We start from the raw sequence: 13522 nt of genomic DNA on the forward strand, positions 1-13522 counted from the left end.
TTGTGCACCTCTGGTCCTCCGAAAAATCTGGCCCCAGGGGAAATTAATTGAATAGCCCTGGTATAGGGGCTAAGGGCACAATGGATAACGCATGTGACTATGGATCAGAGGATTCTAGGCTCAGTGTGTAAAATAACTGGTAAGTACTAGAATGTTAGACAAGAGCTAATTTGGAGGCCCAAACAAAAACCTGGTCTTTGTCCACTGATTAAATGTCAGTGCCCTACGAAAAACCAGCCGTCATCGTATAGTGGTAAGTACTCTGCGTTGTGGTCGCAGCAACCCCGGTTCGAATCCGGGTCACAGCATACCTAGCAAGATTTCATTGCATTTTTCTCAATCAGTTTCATACATAAGAATATTACAGTAAAAAGATAGCTTGACAGCATTCATAAATGTCCAATAATACAATATTCTCACTATGATAGAAATATGCCAGGCATTGCAGTGCTCAGTTTGAGTGTTTCTACTGATATTCATCAGTTTGTCCTTAAACTCTGGACAACTGAGCCACAAAGCTGGAGTTTTAGGGGCTAGTGGCACAATGGATAACGCGTCTGACTACGGATCAGAAGATTCTAGGTTCGACTCCTGGCTAGCTCGCATCAAATTTTAACTTGAAAACGGTCAGTTGATCAGTGTGAAATAAATAAGTGGTAAATCCTTTAATGTTGAACCAAGGGTTCATTTGGAAGATCAAACCAGATTCTGTCTTCTATCTTCTCAATTTTTAAGCAAGTAAAACTACTGTGTATCGTTTTTGTTTTTTGTTGATAGATTGGTCTTTGTACACTGATTTGATGTCAGACCCCAGTATCAAAAAGTAGATGTGGTAGTATAGCCTATGTACACTGCATTTTGTATGCAGCAGTCCATCAGACCCTCCAGTTGATATACTCCAGTCCACAACCCATCTTTGAAATCAATTTAAAAAAAAGAACCATCTTGTTTACGGGTTTAATTCTGTGTTAGCACTAGGTTAGACCTGGTTTGGTCTTGGTTAAGGCCTTGCTGAATTTTGCTTTCCACCTGCTTTGATTCAGGGTTAGTTCTGGTTCAGACCTGGTTGGTATTCGTCTAGTCCTAGTTTTAATTCAGGTTCGGTACTGGATGGGTAATTTTGCAAAGGAATGTTGCTAAAGCATTTGGTATGTTATTTCACACAACATTTGACAACATTTTGATACAGTAGTGTCGTGTTGTGCACCTCTGGTCCTCCGAAAAATCTGGCCCTAGGGGAAATTAAGTTGAATAGCCCTGGTATAGGGGCTAAGGGCACAATGGATAACGCATGTGACTATGGATCAGAGGATTCTAGGCTCAGTGTGTAAAATAACTGGTAAGTACTAGAATGTTAGACAAGAGCTAATTTGGAGGCCCAAACAAAAACCTGGTCTTTGTCCACTGATTAAATGTCAGTGCCCTACGAAAAAGCAGCCATGATCGTATAGTGGTATGTACTCTGCGTTGTGGTCGCAGCAACCCCGGTTCGAATCCGGGTCACGGCATACCTACCAAGATTTCTTTGCATTTTTCTCAATCAGTTTCATACATAAGAATATTACAGTAAATTGATAGCTTGACAGCATTCATAAATGTCCAATAATACAATATTCTCACTATAATAGAAATATGCCAGGCATTGCAGTGCTCAGTTTGAGTGTTTCTACTGATATTCATCAGTTTGTCCTTAAACTCTGGACAACTGAGCCACAAAGCTGGAGTTTTAGGGGCTAGTGGCGCAATGGATAACGCGTCTGACTACGGATCAGAAGATTCTAGGTTCGACTCCTGGCTAGCTCGCATCAAATTTTAACTTGAAAACGGTCAGTTGATCAGTGTGAAATAAATAAGTGGTAAATCCTTTAATGTTGAACCAAGGGTTCATTTGGAAGATCAAACCAGATTCTGTCTTCTATCTTCTCAATTTTTAAGCAAGTAAAACTACTGTGTATCGTTTTTGTTTTTTGTTGATAGATTGGTCTGTGTACACTGATTTGATGTCAGACCCCAGTATCAAAAAGTAGATGTGGTAGTATAGCCTATGTACACTGCATTTTGTATGCAGCAGTCCATCAGACCCTCCAGTTGATATACTCCAGTCCACAACCCATCTTTGAAATCAATTTAAAAAAAAGAATCATCTTGTTTACGGGTTTAATTCTGTGTTAGCACTAGGTTAGACCTGGTTTGGTCTTGGTTAAGGCCTTGCTGAATTTTGCTTTCCACCTGCTTTGATTCAGGGTTAGTTCTGGTTCAGACCTGGTTGGTATTCGTCTAGTCCTAGTTTTAATTCAGGTTCGGTACTGGATGGGTAATTTTGCAAAGGAATGTTGCTAAAGCATTTGGTATGTTATTTCACACAACATTTGACAACATTTTGATACAGTAGTGTCGTGTTGTGCACCTCTGGTCCTCCGAAAAATCTGGCCCCAGGGGAAATTAATTGAATAGCCCTGGTATAGGGGCTAAGGGCACAATGGATAACGCATGTGACTATGGATCAGAGGATTCTAGGCTCAGTGTGTAAAATAACTGGTAAGTACTAGAATGTTAGACAAGAGCTAATTTGGAGGCCCAAACAAAAACCTGGTCTTTGTCCACTGATTAAATGTCAGTGCCCTACGAAAAAGCAGCCGTGATCGTATAGTGGTAAGTACTCTGCGTTGTGGTCGCAGCAACCCCGGTTTGCATCCGGGTCACGGCATACCTAGCAAGATTGCTTTGCATTTTTCTCAATCAGTTTCATACATAAGAATATTACAGTAAATTGATAGCTTGACAGCATTCATAAATGTCCAATAATACAATATTCTCACTATAATAGAAATATGCCAGGCATTGCAGTGCTCAGTTTGAGAGTTTCTACTGATATTCATCAGTTTGTCCTTAAACTCTGGACAACTGAGCCACAAAGCTGGAGTTTTAGGGGCTAGTGGCACAATGGATAACGCGTCTGACTACGGATCAGAAGATTCTAGGTTCGACTCCTGGCTAGCTCGCATCAAATTTTAACTTGAAAACGGTCAGTTGATCAGTGTGAAATAAATAAGTGGTAAATCCTTTAATGTTGAACCAAGGGTTCATTTGGAAGATCAAACCAGATTCTGTCTTCTATCTTCTCAATTTTTAAGCAAGTAAAACTACTGTGTATCGTTTTTGTTTTTTGTTGATAGATTGGTCTGTGTACACTGATTTGATGTCAGACCCCAGTATCAAAAAGTAGATGTGGTAGTATAGCCTATGTACACTGCATTTTGTATGCAGCAGTCCATCAGACCCTCCAGTTGATATACTCCAGTCCACAACCCATCTTTGAAATCAATTTAAAAAAAAGAATCATCTTGTTTACGGGTTTAATTCTGTGTTAGCACTAGGTTAGACCTGGTTTGGTCTTGGTTAAGGCCTTGCTGAATTTTGCTTTCCACCTGCTTTGATTCAGGGTTAGTTCTGGTTCAGACCTGGTTGGTATTCGTCTAGTCCTAGTTTTAATTCAGGTTCGGTACTGGATGGGTAATTTTGCAAAGGAATGTTGCTAAAGCATTTGGTATGTTATTTCACACAACATTTGACAACATTTTGATACAGTAGTGTCGTGTTGTGCACCTCTGGTCCTCCGAAAAATCTGGCCCCAGGGGAAATTAATTGAATAGCCCTGGTATAGGGGCTAAGGGCACAATGGATAACGCATGTGACTATGGATCAGAGGATTCTAGGCTCAGTGTGTAAAATAACTGGTAAGTACTAGAATGTTAGACAAGAGCTAATTTGGAGGCCCAAACAAAAACCTGGTCTTTGTCCACTGATTAAATGTCAGTGCCCTACGAAAAAGCAGCCGTGATCGTATAGTGGTAAGTACTCTGCGTTGTGGTCGCAGCAACCCCGGTTTGCATCCGGGTCACGGCATACCTAGCAAGATTGCTTTGCATTTTTCTCAATCAGTTTCATACATAAGAATATTACAGTAAATTGATAGCTTGACAGCATTCATAAATGTCCAATAATACAATATTCTCACTATAATAGAAATATGCCAGGCATTGCAGTGCTCAGTTTGAGAGTTTCTACTGATATTCATCAGTTTGTCCTTAAACTCTGGACAACTGAGCCACAAAGCTGGAGTTTTAGGGGCTAGTGGCACAATGGATAACGCGTCTGACTACGGATCAGAAGATTCTAGGTTCGACTCCTGGCTAGCTCGCATCAAATTTTAACTTGAAAACGGTCAGTTGATCAGTGTGAAATAAATAAGTGGTAAATCCTTTAATGTTGAACCAAGGGTTCATTTGGAAGATCAAACCAGATTCTGTCTTCTATCTTCTCAATTTTTAAGCAAGTAAAACTACTGTGTATCGTTTTTGTTTTTTGTTGATAGATTGGTCTGTGTACACTGATTTGATGTCAGACCCCAGTATCAAAAAGTAGATGTGGTAGTATAGCCTATGTACACTGCATTTTGTATGCAGCAGTCCATCAGACCCTCCAGTTGATATACTCCAGTCCACAACCCATCTTTGAAATCAATTTAAAAAAAATAATCATCTTGTTTACGGGTTTAATTCTGTGTTAGCACTAGGTTAGACCTGGTTTGGTCTTGGTTAAGGCCTTGCTGAATTTTGCTTTCCACCTGCTTTGATTCAGGGTTAGTTCTGGTTCAGACCTGGTTGGTATTCGTCTAGTCCTAGTTTTAATTCAGGTTCGGTACTGGATGGGTAATTTTGCAAAGGAATGTTGCTAAAGCATTTGGTATGTTATTTCACACATTTGACAACATTTTGATACAGTAGTGTCGTGTTGTGCACCTCTGGTCCTCCGAAAAATCTGGCCCCAGGGGAAATTAATTGAATAGCCCTGGTATAGGGGCTAAGGGCACAATGGATAACGCATGTGACTATGGATCAGAGGATTCTAGGCTCAGTGTGTAAAATAACTGGTAAGTACTAGAATGTTAGACAAGAGCTAATTTGGAGGCCCAAACAAAAACCTGGTCTTTGTCCACTGATTAAATGTCAGTGCCCTACGAAAAACCAGCCGTCATCGTATAGTGGTAAGTACTCTGCGTTGTGGTCGCAGCAACCCCGGTTCGAATCCGGGTCACAGCATACCTAGCAAGATTTCTTTGCATTTTTCTCAATCAGTTTCATACATAAGAATATTACAGTAAAAAGATAGCTTGACAGCATTCATAAATGTCCAATAATACAATATTCTCACTATGATAGAAATATGCCAGGCATTGCAGTGCTCAGTTTGAGTGTTTCTACTGATATTCATCAGTTTGTCCTTAAACTCTGGACAACTGAGCCACAAAGCTGGAGTTTTAGGGGCTAGTGGCGCAATGGATAACGCGTCTGACTACGGATCAGAAGATTCTGGTTTCGACTCCTGGCTAGCGCGCATCAAATTTTAACTTGAAAACGGTCAGTTGATCAGTGTGAAATGAATAAGTGGTAAATCCTTTAATGTTAAACCAAGGGTTCATTTGGAAGATCAAACCAGATTCTGTCTTCTATCTTCTCAATTTTTAAGCAAGTAAAACTACTGTGTATCGTTTTTGTTTTTTGTTGATAGATTGGTCTTTGTACACTGATTTGATGTCAGACCCCAGTATCAAAAAGTAGATGTGGTAGTATAGCCTATGTACACTGCATTTTGTATGCAGCAGTCCATCAGACCCTCCAGTTGATATACTCCAGTCCACAACCCATCTTTGAAATCAATTTAAAAAAAAGAACCATCTTGTTTACGGGTTTAATTCTGTGTTAGCACTAGGTTAGACCTGGTTTGGTCTTGGTTAAGGCCTTGCTGAATTTTGCTTTCCACCTGCTTTGATTCAGGGTTAGTTCTGGTTCAGACCTGGTTGGTATTCGTCTAGTCCTAGTTTTAATTCAGGTTCGGTACTGGATGGGTAATTTTGCAAAGGAATGTTGCTAAAGCATTTGGTATGTTATTTCACACATTTGACAACATTTTGATACAGTAGTGTCGTGTTGTGCACCTCTGGTCCTCCGAAAAATCTGGCCCCAGGGGAAATTAATTGAATAGCCCTGGTATAGGGGCTAAGGGCACAATGGATAACGCATGTGACTATGGATCAGAGGATTCTAGGCTCAGTGTGTAAAATAACTGGTAAGTACTAGAATGTTAGACAAGAGCTAATTTGGAGGCCCAAACAAAAACCTGGTCTTTGTCCACTGATTAAATGTCAGTGCCCTACGAAAAACCAGCCGTCATCGTATAGTGGTAAGTACTCTGCGTTGTGGTCGCAGCAACCCCGGTTCGAATCCGGGTCACAGCATACCTAGCAAGATTTCTTTGCATTTTTCTCAATCAGTTTCATACATAAGAATATTACAGTAAAAAGATAGCTTGACAGCATTCATAAATGTCCAATAATACAATATTCTCACTATGATAGAAATATGCCAGGCATTGCAGTGCTCAGTTTGAGTGTTTCTACTGATATTCATCAGTTTGTCCTTAAACTCTGGACAACTGAGCCACAAAGCTGGAGTTTTAGGGGCTAGTGGCGCAATGGATAACGCGTCTGACTACGGATCAGAAGATTCTGGTTTCGACTCCTGGCTAGCGCGCATCAAATTTTAACTTGAAAACGGTCAGTTGATCAGTGTGAAATGAATAAGTGGTAAATCCTTTAATGTTAAACCAAGGGTTCATTTGGAAGATCAAACCAGATTCTGTCTTCTATCTTCTCAATTTTTAAGCAAGTAAAACTACTGTGTATCGTTTTTGTTTTTTGTTGATAGATTGGTCTTTGTACACTGATTTGATGTCAGACCCCAGTATCAAAAAGTAGATGTGGTAGTATAGCCTATGTACACTGCATTTTGTATGCAGCAGTCCATCAGACCCTCCAGTTGATATACTCCAGTCCACAACCCATCTTTGAAATCAATTTAAAAAAAAGAACCATCTTGTTTACGGGTTTAATTCTGTGTTAGCACTAGGTTAGACCTGGTTTGGTCTTGGTTAAGGCCTTGCTGAATTTTGCTTTCCACCTGCTTTGATTCAGGGTTAGTTCTGGTTCAGACCTGGTTGGTATTCGTCTAGTCCTAGTTTTAATTCAGGTTCGGTACTGGATGGGTAATTTTGCAAAGGAATGTTGCTAAAGCATTTGGTATGTTATTTCACACATTTGACAACATTTTGATACAGTAGTGTCGTGTTGTGCACCTCTGGTCCTCCGAAAAATCTGGCCCCAGGGGAAATTAATTGAATAGCCCTGGTATAGGGGCTAAGGGCACAATGGATAACGCATGTGACTATGGATCAGAGGATTCTAGGCTCAGTGTGTAAAATAACTGGTAAGTACTAGAATGTTAGACAAGAGCTAATTTGGAGGCCCAAACAAAAACCTGGTCTTTGTCCACTGATTAAATGTCAGTGCCCTACGAAAAACCAGCCGTCATCGTATAGTGGTAAGTACTCTGCGTTGTGGTCGCAGCAACCCCGGTTCGAATCCGGGTCACAGCATACCTAGCAAGATTTCTTTGCATTTTTCTCAATCAGTTTCATACATAAGAATATTACAGTAAAAAGATAGCTTGACAGCATTCATAAATGTCCAATAATACAATATTCTCACTATGATAGAAATATGCCAGGCATTGCAGTGCTCAGTTTGAGTGTTTCTACTGATATTCATCAGTTTGTCCTTAAACTCTGGACAACTGAGCCACAAAGCTGGAGTTTTAGGGGCTAGTGGCGCAATGGATAACGCGTCTGACTACGGATCAGAAGATTCTGGTTTCGACTCCTGGCTAGCGCGCATCAAATTTTAACTTGAAAACGGTCAGTTGATCAGTGTGAAATGAATAAGTGGTAAATCCTTTAATGTTAAACCAAGGGTTCATTTGGAAGATCAAACCAGATTCTGTCTTCTATCTTCTCAATTTTTAAGCAAGTAAAACTACTGTGTATCGTTTTTGTTTTTTGTTGATAGATTGGTCTTTGTACACTGATTTGATGTCAGACCCCAGTATCAAAAAGTAGATGTGGTAGTATAGCCTATGTACACTGCATTTTGTATGCAGCAGTCCATCAGACCCTCCAGTTGATATACTCCAGTCCACAACCCATCTTTGAAATCAATTTAAAAAAAAGAACCATCTTGTTTACGGGTTTAATTCTGTGTTAGCACTAGGTTAGACCTGGTTTGGTCTTGGTTAAGGCCTTGCTGAATTTTGCTTTCCACCTGCTTTGATTCAGGGTTAGTTCTGGTTCAGACCTGGTTGGTATTCGTCTAGTCCTAGTTTTAATTCAGGTTCGGTACTGGATGGGTAATTTTGCAAAGGAATGTTGCTAAAGCATTTGGTATGTTATTTCACACAACATTTGACAACATTTTGATACAGTAGTGTCGTGTTGTGCACCTCTGGTCCTCCGAAAAATCTGGCCCTAGGGGAAATTAAGTTGAATAGCCCTGGTATAGGGGCTAAGGGCACAATGGATAACGCATGTGACTATGGATCAGAGGATTCTAGGCTCAGTGTGTAAAATAACTGGTAAGTACTAGAATGTTAGACAAGAGCTAATTTGGAGGCCCAAACAAAAACCTGGTCTTTGTCCACTGATTAAATGTCAGTGCCCTACGAAAAAGCAGCCATGATCGTATAGTGGTATGTACTCTGCGTTGTGGTCGCAGCAACCCCGGTTCGAATCCGGGTCACGGCATACCTACCAAGATTTCTTTGCATTTTTCTCAATCAGTTTCATACATAAGAATATTACAGTAAATTGATAGCTTGACAGCATTCATAAATGTCCAATAATACAATATTCTCACTATAATAGAAATATGCCAGGCATTGCAGTGCTCAGTTTGAGTGTTTCTACTGATATTCATCAGTTTGTCCTTAAACTCTGGACAACTGAGCCACAAAGCTGGAGTTTTAGGGGCTAGTGGCGCAATGGATAACGCGTCTGACTACGGATCAGAAGATTCTAGTTTCGACTCCTGGCTAGCTCGCATCAAATTTTAACTTGAAAACGGTCAGTTGATCAGTGTGAAATGAATAAGTGGTAAATCCTTTAATGTTAAACCAAGGGTTCATTTGGAAGATCAAACCAGATTCTGTCTTCTATCTTCTCAATTTTTAGGCAAGTAACACTACTGTGTATCGTTTTTGTTTTTTGGTGATAGATTGGTCTTTGTACACTGATTTGATGTCAGACCCCAGTATCAAAAAGTAGATGTGGTAGTATAGCCTATGTACACTGCATTTTGTATGCAGCAGTCCATCAGACCCTCCAGTTGATATACTCCAGTCCACAACCCATCTTTGAAATCAATTTAAAAAAAAAGAATCATCTTGTTTACGGGTTTAATTCTGTGTTAGCACTAGGTTAGACCTGGTTTGGTCTTGGTTAAGGCCTTGCTGAATTTTGCTTTCCACCTGCTTTGATTCAGGGTTAGTTCTGGTTCAGACCTGGTTGGTATTCGTCTAGTCCTAGTTTTAATTCAGGTTCGGTACTGGATGGGTAATTTTGCAAAGGAATGTTGCTAAAGCATTTGGTATGTTATTTCACACAACATTTGACAACATTTTGATACAGTAGTGTCGTGTTGTGCACCTCTGGTCCTCCGAAAAATCTGGCCCTAGGGGAAATTAAGTTGAATAGCCCTGGTATAGGGGCTAAGGGCACAATGGATAACGCATGTGACTATGGATCAGAGGATTCTAGGCTCAGTGTGTAAAATAACTGGTAAGTACTAGAATGTTAGACAAGAGCTAATTTGGAGGCCCAAACAAAAACCTGGTCTTTGTCCACTGATTAAATGTCAGTGCCCTACAAAAAAGCAGCCGTGATCGTATAGTGGTAAGTACTCTGCGTTGTGGTCGCAGCAACCCCGGTTCGAATCCGGGTCACGGCATACCTACCAAGATTTCTTTGCATTTTTCTCAATCAGTTTCATACATAAGAATATTACAGTAAATTGATAGCTTGACAGCATTCATAAATGTCCAATAATACAATATTCTCACTATGATAGAAATATGCCAGGCATTGCAGTGCTCAGTTTGAGTGTTTCTACTGATATTCATCAGTTTGTCCTTAAACTCTGGACAACTGAGCCACAAAGCTGGAGTTTTAGGGGCTAGTGGCGCAATGGATAACGCGTCTGACTACGGATCAGAAGATTCTGGTTTCGACTGCTGGCTAGCTCGCATCAAATTTTAACTTGAAAACGGTCAGTTGATCAGTGTGAAATTAATAAGTGGTAAATCCTTTAATGTTAAACCAAGGGTTCATTTGGAAGATCAAACCAGATTCTGTCTTCTATCTTCTCAATTTTTAGGCAAGTAACACTACTGTGTATCGTTTTTGTTTTTTGGTGATAGATTGGTCTTTGTACACTGATTTGATGTCAGACCCCAGTATCAAAAAGTAGATGTGGTAGTATAGCCTATGTACACTGCATTTTGTATGCAGCAGTCCATCAGACCCTCCAGTTGATATACTCCAGTCCACAACCCATCTTTGAAATCAATTTAAAAAAAAGAATCATCTTGTTTACGGGTTTAATTCTGTGTTAGCACTAGGTTAGACCTGGTTTGGTCCTGGTTAAGGCCTTGCTGAATTTTGCTTTCCACCTGCTTTGATTTAGGGTTAGTTCTGGTTCAGACCTGGTTGGTATTCGTCTAGTCCTAGTTTAAATTCAGGTTCGGTACTGGATGGGTAATTTTGCAAAGGAATGTTGCTAAAGCATTTGGTATGTTATTTCACACAACATTTGACAACATTTTGATACAGTAGTGTCGTGTTGTGCACCTCTGGTCCTCCGAAAAATCTGGCCCCAGGGGAAATTAAGTTGAATAGCCCTGGTATAGGGGCTAAGGGCACAATGGATAACGCATGTGACTATGGATCAGAGGATTCTAGGCTCAGTGTGTAAAATAACTGGTAAGTACTAGAATGTTAGACAAGAGCTAATTTGGAGGCCCAAACAAAAACCTGGTCTTTGTCCACTGATTAAATGTCAGTGCCCTACGAAAAAGCAGCCGTCATCGTATAGTGGTAAGTACTCTGCGTTGTGGTCGCAGCAACCCCGGTTCGAATCCGGGTCACGGCATACCTAGCAAGATTTCTTTGCATTTTTCTCAATCAGTTTCATACATAAGAATATTACAGTAAAAAGATAGCTTGACAGCATTCATAAATGTCCAATAATACAATATTCTCACTATGATAGAAATATGCCAGGCATTGCAGTGCTCAGTTTGAGTGTTTCTACTGATATTCATCAGTTTGTCCTTAAACTCTGGACAACTGAGCCACAAAGCTGGAGTTTTAGGGGCTAGTGGCGCAATGGATAACGCGTCTGACTACGGATCAGAAGATTCTGGTTTCGACTCCTGGCTAGCTCGCATCAAATTTTAACTTGAAAACGGTCAGTTGATCAGTGTGAAATGAATAAGTGGTAAATCCTTTAATGTTAAACCAAGGGTTCATTTGGAAGATCAAACCAGATTCTGTCTTCTATCGTCTCAATTTTTAAGCAAGTAAAACTACTGTGTATCGTTTTTGTTTTTTGTTGATAGATTGGTCTTTGTACACTGATTTGATGTCAGACCCCAGTATCAAAAAGTAGATGTGGTAGTATAGCCTATGTACACTGCATTTTGTATGCAGCAGTCCATCAGACCCTCCAGTTGATATACTCCAGTCCACAACCCATCTTTGAAATCAATTTAAAAAAAAGAACCATCTTGTTTACGGGTTTAATTCTGTGTTAGCACTAGGTTAGACCTGGTTTGGTCTTGGTTAAGGCCTTGCTGAATTTTGCTTTCCACCTGCTTTGATTCAGGGTTAGTTCTGGTTCAGACCTGGTTGGTATTCGTCTAGTCCTAGTTTTAATTCAGGTTCGGTACTGGATGGGTAATTTTGCAAAGGAATGTTGCTAAAGCATTTGGTATGTTATTTCACACAACATTTGACAACATTTTGATACAGTAGTGTCGTGTTGTGCACCTCTGGTCCTCCGAAAAATCTGGCCCTAGGGGAAATTAAGTTGAATAGCCCTGGTATAGGGGCTAAGGGCACAATGGATAACGCATGTGACTATGGATCAGAGGATTCTAGGCTCAGTGTGTAAAATAACTGGTAAGTACTAGAATGTTAGACAAGAGCTAATTTGGAGGCCCAAACAAAAACCTGGTCTTTGTCCACTGATTAAATGTCAGTGCCCTACGAAAAAGCAGCCATGATCGTATAGTGGTATGTACTCTGCGTTGTGGTCGCAGCAACCCCGGTTCGAATCCGGGTCACGGCATACCTACCAAGATTTCTTTGCATTTTTCTCAATCAGTTTCATACATAAGAATATTACAGTAAATTGATAGCTTGACAGCATTCATAAATGTCCAATAATACAATATTCTCACTATAATAGAAATATGCCAGGCATTGCAGTGCTCAGTTTGAGTGTTTCTACTGATATTCATCAGTTTGTCCTTAAACTCTGGACAACTGAGCCACAAAGCTGGAGTTTTAGGGGCTAGTGGCGCAATGGATAACGCGTCTGACTACGGATCAGAAGATTCTAGGTTCGACTCCTGGCTAGCTCGCATTAAATTTTAACTTGAAAACGGTCAGTTGATCAGTGTGAAATAAATAAGTGGTAAATCCTTTAATGTTAAACCAAGGGTTCATTTGGAAGATCAAACCAGATTCTGTCTTCTATCTTCTCAATTTTTAGGCAAGTAACACTACTGTGTATCGTTTTTGTTTTTTGTTGATGGATTGGTCTTTGTACACTGATTTGATGTCAGACCCCAGTATCAAAAAGTAGATGTGGTAGTATAGCCTATGTACACTGCATTTTGTATGCAGCAGTCCATCAGACCCTCCAGTTGATATACTCCAGTCCACAACCCATCTTTGAAATCAATTTAAAAAAAATAATCATCTTGTTTACGGGTTTAATTCTGTGTTAGCACTAGGTTAGACCTGGTTTGGTCTTGGTTAAGGCCTTGCTGAATTTTGCTTTCCACCTGCTTTGATTCAGGGTTAGTTCTGGTTCAGACCTGGTTGGTATTCGTCTAGTCCTAGTTTTAATTCAGGTTCGGTACTGGATGGGTAATTTTGCAAAGGAATGTTGCTAAAGCATTTGGTATGTTATTTCACACAACATTTGACAACATTTTGATACAGTAGTATCGTGTTGTGCACCTCTGGTCCTCCGAAAAATCTGGCCCTAGGGGAAATTAAGTTGAATAGCCCTGGTATAGGGGCTAAGGGCACAATGGATAACGCATGTGACTATGGATCAGAGGATTCTAGGCTCAGTGTGTAAAATAACTGGTAAGTACTAGAATGTTAGACAAGAGCTAATTTGGAGGCCCAAACAAAAACCTGGTCTTTGTCCACTGATTAAATGTCAGTGCCCTACGAAAAAGCAGCCGTGATCGTATAGTGGTAAGTACTCTGCGTTGTGGTCGCAGCAACCCCGGTTCGAATCCGGGTCACGGCATACCTACCAAGATTTCTTTGCATTTTT

At 40.3% G+C, this 13522-nt stretch overlaps 7 non-coding genes across 7 annotated transcripts; all 7 read left to right on the top strand.

The window, feature by feature from the left end:
- The first annotated feature begins 530 nt into the window (after window positions 1-530).
- On the top strand, window positions 531-603 carry trnar-acg (transfer RNA arginine (anticodon ACG)). The gene has a single exon. It is a non-coding gene; the product is annotated as a tRNA-Arg (tRNA).
- Window positions 604-1730: 1127 nt separating this feature from the next.
- Window positions 1731-1803, top strand: trnar-acg (transfer RNA arginine (anticodon ACG)). Its single transcript has one exon. It is a non-coding gene; the product is annotated as a tRNA-Arg (tRNA).
- Window positions 1804-2929: 1126 nt separating this feature from the next.
- On the top strand, window positions 2930-3002 carry trnar-acg (transfer RNA arginine (anticodon ACG)). The gene has a single exon. It is a non-coding gene; the product is annotated as a tRNA-Arg (tRNA).
- Window positions 3003-4128: 1126 nt separating this feature from the next.
- trnar-acg (transfer RNA arginine (anticodon ACG)) lies at window positions 4129-4201 on the top strand. The gene has a single exon. It is a non-coding gene; the product is annotated as a tRNA-Arg (tRNA).
- Window positions 4202-9823: 5622 nt separating this feature from the next.
- Window positions 9824-9895, top strand: trnah-gug (transfer RNA histidin (anticodon GUG)). The gene has a single exon. It is a non-coding gene; the product is annotated as a tRNA-His (tRNA).
- A 2622-nt stretch (window positions 9896-12517) lies between these two features.
- On the top strand, window positions 12518-12590 carry trnar-acg (transfer RNA arginine (anticodon ACG)). Its single transcript has one exon. It is a non-coding gene; the product is annotated as a tRNA-Arg (tRNA).
- An 833-nt stretch (window positions 12591-13423) lies between these two features.
- trnah-gug (transfer RNA histidin (anticodon GUG)) lies at window positions 13424-13495 on the top strand. The gene has a single exon. It is a non-coding gene; the product is annotated as a tRNA-His (tRNA).
- Window positions 13496-13522: the final 27 nt, after the last annotated feature.

The sequence above is a fragment of the Eucyclogobius newberryi genome, unplaced genomic scaffold (assembly GCF_026437365.1).
Source record: "Eucyclogobius newberryi isolate DKJ021-1_F unplaced genomic scaffold, fEucNew1.0.hap1 SCAF_10, whole genome shotgun sequence".
In the NCBI taxonomy this organism is placed as follows: domain Eukaryota; kingdom Metazoa; phylum Chordata; class Actinopteri; order Gobiiformes; family Gobiidae; genus Eucyclogobius; species Eucyclogobius newberryi.